Genomic DNA, 9,765 nt, shown 5'->3' on the forward strand with positions numbered 1-9,765 from the left:
AGGGGCTCCGCTGAGGATGCCTGATGTAAAGAGGGGCTCCGCTGGGGACACTGGATGTAAGGAGGTGCTCCGCTGGGGACACTGGATGTAAGGAGGGGCTCCGCTGGGGACACTGGATGTAAGGAGGGGCTCCGCTGGGGACACTGGATGTAAGGAGGGGTTCCGCTGGGGACACTGGATGTAAGGAGGGACTCCACTTGGGACACTGGATGTAATGAGGGGCTCCGCTGGGGACGCTGGATGTAAGGAGGGGCTCCGCTGGGGACGCTGGATGTAAGGAGGGGCTCCACTGGGGACGCTGGATGTAAGGAGGGGCTCCACTGGGAACACTGGATGTAATGAGGGGCTCCGCTGGGGACACTGGATGTAAGGAGGGGCTCCGCTGGGGACACTGGATGTAAGGAGGGGCTCCGCTGGGGCCACTGGATGTAAGGAGGGGCTCCGCTGGAGACACTGGATGTAATGAGGGGCTCCGCTGGGGACACTGGATGTAATGAGGGGCTCCGCTGGGGACGCTGGATGTAAGGAGGGGCTCCTCTGGGGCCACTGGATGTAAGGAGGGGCTCCGCTGGAGACACTGGATGTAATGAGGGGCTCCGCTGGGGACACTGGATGTAATGAGGGGCTCCGCCGGGGACGCTGGATGTAAGGAGGGGCTCCCCTGGGGACACCGGATGTAAGGAGGGGCTCCACTGGGGACACTGGATGTAAGGAGGGGCTCCGCTTGGGACGCTGGATGTAACGAGGGGCTCCGCTGGGGACGCTGGATGTAAGGAGGGGCTCCGCTGGGGATGCTGCATGTAAGGAGGGGCTCTGCTGTGGATGCCTGATGTAAGGAGGGGCTCCACTGGGGCCACTGGATGTAAGGAGGGGCTCCACTTGGGACGCTGGATGTAAGGAGGGGCTCCGCTGGGGATGCTGGAAGCAAGGAGGGGCTCCGCTGGGGATGCTGGATGTAAGGAGGGACTCCACTGGGGATGCCTGATGTAAGGAGGGGCTCCGCTGAGGATGCCTGATGTAAGGAGGGGCTCCGCTGGGGACACTGGATGTAAGGAGGGGCTCCAATGGGGACACTGGATGTAAGGAGGGGCTCCACTTGGGACGCTGGATGTAAGGAGGGGCTCCGCTGGGGATGCTGGAAGCAAGGAGGGGCTCCGCTGGGGATGCTGGATGTAAGGAGGGACTCCACTGGGGATGCCTGATGTAAGGAGGGGCTCCGCTGGGGACACTGGATGTAAGGAGGGGCTCCAATGGGGACACTGGATGTAAATAGGAGCTCTGCTGGGGACGCTGGATGTAAGGAGGGGCTCCGCTTGGGACGCTGGATGTAAGGAGGGGCTCCGCTGTGGACACCGGATGTAAGGAGGGGCTCTGCTGGGGCCACTGGATGTAAGGAGGGGCTCCGCTGTGGACACTGGATGTAAGGAGGGGCTCCGCTGAGGATGCCTGATGTAAGGAGGGGCTCCGCTGGGGACACTGGATGTAAGGAGGGGCTCCACTGGGGCCACTGGATGCAAGGAGGGGCTCCGCTTGGGACGCTGGATGTAAGGAGGGGCTCCGCTGAGGATGCCTGATGTAAGGAGGGGCTCCGCTGGGGACACTGGATGTAAGGAGGGGCTCCACTGGGGCCACTGGATGTAAGGAGGGGCTCCGCTTGGGACGCTGGATGTAAGGAGGGGCTCCGCTGGGGACACTGGATGTAAGGAGGGGCTCCAATGGGGACACTGGATGTAAGGAGGAGCTCTGCTGGGGACGCTGGATGTAAGGAGGGGCTCCGCTTGGGACGCTGGATGTAAGGAGGGGCTCCGCTGTGGACACCGGATGTAAGGAGGGGCTCTGCTGGGGCCACTGGATGTAAGGAGGGGCTCCGCTGTGGACACTGGATGTAAGGAGGGGCTCCGCTGGGGACACTGGATGTAAGGAGGGGCTCCGCTGGGGACATTGGATGTAAGGAGGGGCTCTGCTGGGGATGCTGGATGTAAGGAGGGGCTCTGCTGTGGACGCCTGATGTAAGGAGGGGCTCCACTGGGGCCACTGGATGTAAGGAGGGGCTCCGCTTGGGACGCTGGATGTAAGGAGGGGCATCGCTGGGGACGCTGGATGTAAGAAGGGGCTCCGCTGGGGACGCTGGATGTAAGGAGTGGCTCCGCTGCGGACACTGGATATAATGAGGGGCTCCGCTGGGGACACCGGATGTAAGGAGGAACTCCGCTGGGGATGCCTGATGTAAGGAGGGGCTCCGCTGAGGATGCCTGATGTAAGGAGGGGCTCCACTGGGGACACTGGATGTAAGGAGGGGCTCCAATGGGGACACTGGATGTAAGGAGGAGCTCCAATAGGGACACTGGATGTAAAAGAGGGGCTCTGCTGGGGACGCTGGATGTAAGGAGGGGCTCCGCTTGGGACGCTGGATGTAAGGAGGGGCTCCGCTGTGGACACCGGATGTAAGGAGGGGCTCTGCTGGGGCCACTGGATGTAAGGAGGGGCTCCGCTGTGGACACCGGATGTAAGGAGGGGCTCCGCTGGGGCCACCGGATGTAAGGAGGGGCTCCACTGGGGACACTGGATATAAGGAGGGGCTCCGCTGTGGACACCGGATGTAAGGAGGGGCTCCACTGGGGACACTGGATGTAAGGAGGGGCTCCACTGGGGACACTGGATGTAATGAGGGGCTCCGCTGGGGACGCTGGATATAAGGAGGGGCTCTGCTGGGGACGCCTGATGTAAGGAGGGGCTCCGCTGGGGACACTGGATGTAAGGAGGGGCTTCGCTGGGGACACTGGATGTAAGGAGGGGCTCCGCTGGGGACAATGGATGTAAGGAGGGGCTCCTCTGGGGACACTGGATGTAAGGAGGGGTTCCGTTGGGGACACTGGATGTAAGGAGGGGCTCCGCTGGGGACACTGGATGTAAGGAGGGGCTGCGCTGGGGACACTGGATGTAATGAGGGGCTCTGCTGGGAATGCTGGATGTAAGGAGGGGCTCTGCTGTGGATGCCTGATGTAAGGATGGGCTGCGCTGGGGACACTGGATGTAAGGAGGGGCTTCTCTGGGGACGCCTGATGTAAGGAGGGGCTCTGCTGGGGACACAGGATGTAAGAAGGGGCTCTTCTGGGGACACTGGATGTAAGGAGGGGCTCCTCTGGGGACGCCTGATGTAAGGGGGGGCTCCGCTGGGGACACTGTATGTATGGAGGGGCTCTGCTGGGGACACCTGATGTAAGGAGGGGCTCCAATGGGGACAATGGATGTAAGGAGGGGCTCCGCATGGGGCACTGGAAGTAATGAGGGGCTCCGCTTGGGACACTGGATGTAAGGAGGGGCTCCGCTGGGGACGCTGCATGTAAGTAGGGGCTTCGCTGGGGACACACTGGATATAAGGAGGGGCTCCGCTGGGGACAATGGATGTAAGGAGGGGCTCCGCTGGGGATGCCTGATGTAAGGAGGGGCTCCGCTGGGGACACTGGATGTAAGGAGGGGCTTCTCTGGGGACGCCTGATGTAAGGAGGGGCTCTGCTGGGGACACTGGATGTAAGGAGGGGCTCTTCTGGGGACACTGGATGTAAGGAGGGGCTCCTCTGGGGATGCCTGATGTAAGGAGGGGCTCCAATGGGGACACTGGATGTAAGGAGGGGCTCCGCTTGGGGCACTGGATGTAATGAGGGGCTCCGCTGGGGACACTGGATGTAAGGAGGGGCTCCGCTGGGGACGCTGCATGTAAGGAGGGGCTCCGCTGGGGACACACTGGATGTAAGGAGGGACTCTGCTGGGGATGCCTGATGTAAGGAGGGGCTCCGCTGGGGACAATGGATGTAAGGAGGGGCTCCACTGGGGATGCCTGATGTAAGGAGGGGCTCCGCTGGGGATGCCCGATGTAAGGAGGGGCTCTGCTGGGGACACCGGAAGTAAGGAGGGGCTCCGCTGGGGACACTGGATGTATGGAGGGGCTCTGCTGGGGACGCCTGATGTAAAGAGGGGCTCCGCTGGGGACGCCTGATGTAAGGAGGGGCTCCGCTGGGGATGCCTGATGTAAGGAGGGGCTCTGCTGGGGACACCGGATGTAAGGAGGGGCTCCGCTTGGGACACTGGATGTGTGGAGGGGCTCTGCTGGGGACGTCTGATGTAAAAAGGGGCTCCGCTGGGGACGCCTGATGTAAGGAGGGGCTCCGCTGGGGACACTGGATGTAAGGAGGGGCTCCAATGGGGACACTGGATGTAAGAAGGGGCTCCGCTGAGGACGCCTGATGTAAGGAGGAGGTCTACTAGGGACACTGGACGTAAGGAGGGGCTCTGCTGGGGACACTGGATGTAAGGAGAGGCTCTGCTGGGGACGCCTGATGTAAGGAGGGGCTCCGCTGGGGATGTCTGATATAAGGAGGGGCTCTGCTGGGGACACCGGAAGTAAGGAGGGGCTCCGCTGGAGACACTGGATGTATGGAGGGGCTCTGCTGGGGACGCCTGATGTAAAGAGGGGCTCCGCTGGGGACGCGTTATGTAACGAGGGGCTCCGCTGGGGATGCCTGATGTAAGGAGGGGCTCTGCTGGGGACACCGGATGTAAGGAGGGGCTCCGCTTGGGACACTGGATGTAAGGAGGGGCTCCGCTGGGGACGCTTGATGTAAGGAGGGGCTCCGCTGGGGATGCCTGATGTAAGAAGGGGCTCCGCTGGGGACACTGGATGTAAGGAGGGGCTCCAATGGGGACACTGGATGTAAGAAGGGGCTCCGCTGAGGACATCTGATGTAAGGAGGAGCTCCACTAGGGCCACTGGATGTAAGGAGGGGCTCCGCTGGGGACACTGGATGTAAGGAGAGGCTCTGCTGGGGACACCTGATGTAAGGAGGGGCTCCGCTGGGGACACCAGATGTAAGGAGGGGCTCTGCTGGGAACACTGGATAATAATAGATAGTAATAATAAATAATAGTAGCAATACTTACTTTTATTAAATTGTTTTATTTGGTATTACTCTTAGGGGGATTTGTGCTAGGAGAGAGAATGGGGGGGGGGGATTTGTGCAATAGAGGGTAATGGGAGGATTTGTGCTAGTAGAGAGGATGGGGGTTGTGCTATGAAGTGTAATGGGGGGATTTGTGCTAGGAAAGAGGATGGGGGGGGGATTTGTGCTATGAAGGATAATGGGGGGATCTGATATAGTGATGTCACTTAAAATGATCTTGGGACCACAGTACGGGATTGGATGGTGGCTGTCAACCTTTCCTCGCCCTATAAAAAGATCTCCTGTATATACAGAAAATGCCGGCTAAATATCACCAAATGTGGGATGGGTGGTTAGACCTTCGTAGCTTCTACCTACATGGAGGAAGGACCAGCAACCTCCTGAGTGATGTCTATATGTATAGGTGACCCTCTATACTGCACATTATTGTGTATTTCACTTTTATCTCTATCATTTGTACCCAGCGGCACGCAGGTCACTATATTATTGTCATTTTTCCAAAGATAACTTCGGAGAGGATTTTCAATGTTGGGTGACCCTTCGATGCTCCCATTCATCTGTAACATTATGTACCGGAGTCTATTGTATTCCTCCTAACCTCTGTATACCCAATAAAGAGTTTGTAAAAAAAAAAAAAGAAATGAGTTTGGGTTTGGTTCGCACCACGTGGCCGTTTTTAGTAATAATAATAATAAATAGTAATAATAAATAATAGTAGTGATTATACTTATTTTTTTTATTAATTATTATTTGGTAGTATTATTATTAGTAATATTAATTATAATAATCACAATAATAATAATAATAAAAGATAGTAATAATAAAAAATTGTAGAAATGATAATTATTTTTATTAAATGTTATTATTTGGTATTACTATTAAGGGGATTTGTGCTATGAAGGGTAATGGGGGGGTGCTAGAAGAGAGGATGGGGGAGGGGGGATTTGTGCTAAGAGAGATAACTTCGGAGAGGATTTTCAATGTTGGGTGACCCTTCGATGCTCCCATTCATCTGTAACATTATGTACCGGAGTCTATTGTATTCCTCCTAATCTCTGTATACCCAATAAAGAGTTTGTTTTTTTTAAAAAGAAATGAGTTTGGGTTTGGTTCGCACCAGGTGGCCGTTTTAAGTAATATTAATAATAATAAATAGTAATAATAAATAATAGTAGTGATAATACTTATTTTTTTTATTATTATTTGGTATTATTATTAGTAATATTAATTATAATAATCACAATTTTAATAAAAGATAGCAATAATAAATAATAGTAGCAATATTAATAATTTGTTTTAAATGTTATCATTTGGTATTACTATTAGGGGGATGAAGGGTAATGGGTAATGGCTGGGGGGGGGGGGGGGGGGTGCTAGAAGAGAGGATGGGGGAGGGGGGGGGGATTTGTGCTATGAATGGTAATGGGGGGATTTGTACTAATAGAGAGGATGGATGGGGAGGGGGATTTTGCTATGAAGGGTAATGGGGGGATTTGTGCTAGGAGAGAATATTGGGGGGGGGGGGGATTTGTGCTAGGAGAGAATATTGGGGGAGGGGGATTTGTGCTATGAAGGATAAGGGGGGGGGGGGTTGAGGTAGAAGAGAGGAGGGGGGATTTGTGCTATGAAGGGTAATGGGGGGATTTGTGCTAGGAGAGAGGATTGGGGGAGGGGGGATTTGTGCTAGGAGAGAGGATTGGGGGAGGGGGATTTGTGCTATGAAGGATAAGGGGGGGGGGGGTTGAGGTAGAAGAGAGGAGGGGGGATTTGTGCTAGGAGAGAATATTGGGGGGGGGGATTTGTGCTACAAATGGTAATTGGGGGATTTGTGCAAGGAGAGAGGATGGGGGTGGGGGGGGGGGTGGAGGAGGAATTGTGGTAAAGGGGGAGAAAAGATTTGCGCTGGGAGGAGGGAAATGTTTTGTATTTTTGTTTGGGGATAATTTTGGTTTGCAGATGGAATTTATGCCGGGGGGGGGGGGGGGACTCACCCACCTGGACAAACGTATTGGGGGTCGCCAATGAATGCATGGGTTTAGGTAAACCACTTATAAGTATATTACCGGAAGCACAAAATGTTACTAATAGCCCCATCCTGGAAAGAAATAGGATTGGTTGGAATGTCATCATCCAGACGATGAAAAGAAAGGCGGAGCCAAGACCGGACCGTAAGAAAAAAAAAGCTTTATTCAATAAAATTACACCTCTCCATCAGGTATAAAAGAGTCTCATTTCCTGAGATATATATATATATATATATATATATACAGTTCTCTGCGTAGCAATTAGTCCTATCAATATATTACAAAGGCGCAGTTCAAGTTCACCGCCAGATGGGGGCGCCACCCGCCGTAGATAACACTTGATGCACATTCGCTATATGAATTGCACTGTACTTGGGGTGGAAAAAAATAAAATGCATATCACATATATTGAAACACTGTTAATTGCGTTATCGCCACAAATCTCTCTCCTGATTGGCTGTGATGACGGGTGACATTAGACATTTAATTCTGCTATTTAATATAAATTTCTTGTTAATAAATAAATCAGCAATCTCACAATTCCTCTTCCTTGTTTTACATAATACATACAATGTTCAGAATAGATTTCTTGGCACATTTCTCGTCATAAAACGTATCTCTGTCTAAAGATTTTTTATTTTTTGAAGTTTTGGATGAAGTCGGGAAGGGTTAGAACCCCCCCCCCCCCCCCCGTGTGTGTCCCCGCTGGGGAGATTCACCCTCTCCTTTTGTTCTGGTCACCGCTGTCAGGGTGATGGGAAATCCAAAATGTTACAGTTGTCACCGCAACAGGAAAAGATGGGAAATCTTGTAACGGGGACTTGGGTTTCGGTGACAACCAACAAGGGATTTCCTTTGCCTTGGAGAAATCTCCAGAACCTTTTTTTTTTTTTTTTTACCTCTGTGTCCCATTGGGGAGATTTCCTTTCACTTCCTGTCTCATAAACACAACAGGAAGTGAAAGGAAATCTCCCCAATGGGACACAGAGGTAAAAAAAAAAAAAAAAAAAGGTTCTAATCATTTTTTTGCATCTTTTAAAATAAAAAAGTTTTGCTTACAGATAGAGATACATGGAGGTCCCCCTTCCCCCATCATGAGCATTTTGATTAAATTTTTCAGTAGAGCTTTTAATTTCACTTTATTTTGGACTCAGTGATGTCCTCACTGGGTCTCTGTGCTTCTCTATGCAATGCAGGCAGATCATGGCTGGTGGGAGGGGCCTGCCAGGGTGCTGTACAGAGCTTCCTGAAAACCTCCCAGCACCCTGCCTCAATACTCCTCTCTTCTAGATTTACCAACAACTACACCCTACGAGGGTCACCCTAAACAATCCATACAAGTGATATCCAGTCAGGTAGGTATAGGAGTTGGTCAATCTAAATTGTAACATGTGTGGCCAAGCCCACAATCCGATACTCAGCTCCAGGACAAGAACTACAGAACAAGAAAATTATAATAATGAAACTTTCCTTTAATGAGACCGCCCACTTCAAAGAGACCGCCCACTCAGGCAGTCAAGGCATCCAATCACTGAGTGGCCCCCATAGTCAGGAGATATTGCAACCCCTCCCCCATTGTGTACCAGCAGCATAAACGTTAATGGCAACAAACTGGACTCAACAGGAGATTTGTAAAACATAATCAAATCAGATAAAACGGGTGGAGCTACGTAGTCTGGCAGCCAATCAGGTTTCTGGTTCCTGGGTAATGAAGGGTGAAATCTGATTGGTTCTCTCTATATTACTTTGCTCCAATCGGTTCAAATAAATATGGAAAGCAAAAAAAACAAACAAACAACGCGGTTAAAACAATAAGTAAGATAATAAGCCATCACACAGATGTATGGTGGTGGCTCCTGTGCCTGTGGGGCCCCAGAATATCAACAAACCAACCACCAAATTCTACCTCAGATGTTCGTGGCCTCCAAGTTCTTACCAACGTTATGGTCCCAGGACACTGCTAGCCCCACCCTCGGTCTGCCTTTTACCTGCTTTCCAGGTGGGCATACCAAAATGAAGCCCACTTTACTGGCTGGTACCACTCTAAATTTGTGGGGACTGCCCATCATGCTTACTTTAGGGGTTGGTGCCACCCAGACCCGTCCACTTAAAATGTGGAGCCACACGCTCATTGCCCTAATCCCCAGAAGTAACGCCTTTTTGAGTTATGGTGCATGTGGGGTAACTCAGATACAGATAACTAAGATACAGGTTGATACTGTGATCCCGGGACATGACCCAAGACACAGGATAGGCAGGATGGAGGGCCGAAATGCGGGGCTGTCCCAACCAATCCGGGACAGTTGACATGCATGTATGGAATGCCAGAACATGAGCAGGAGTCCACCCAAATCTTTGCAAGTCGTTACTAAATCCTAAAATATTCAACACAGAAAGTATGGTCAGCACATATGTAGAGACACCAGGTGCTGATGAGCACCACAAAGATGATATTTTACAATCCATCTGTGAAGGTTCTGCTTTATCCAGGTCATGGTAAGTTTGAGATGTTTTATAAGCTGTCCAAGCCACTGAACAAGTGAAGAAGAAGAAGTGGCCTGGAAAATCTGCAAACATCTTCAACATTACAGAACAAGTCCAGTAGCAAATGACCAACCACTACTACAGGATATTTTACAATCCTTCCATGAAGGTTCTCCCTTTTTCAGGTCATGGTTTGTTGGAACCGTTTCGTAGCTTGTCCAAGCTACTGAAGAAGTGAAGAAGCAAAAGTGGTTTGGAAAAGATACGAAACATCTTCAATGTTACAGAACAAGTCCAGT

Source organism: Aquarana catesbeiana, linkage group LG05 (genome assembly GCF_042186555.1).
Source record: "Aquarana catesbeiana isolate 2022-GZ linkage group LG05, ASM4218655v1, whole genome shotgun sequence".
In the NCBI taxonomy this organism is placed as follows: domain Eukaryota; kingdom Metazoa; phylum Chordata; class Amphibia; order Anura; family Ranidae; genus Aquarana; species Aquarana catesbeiana.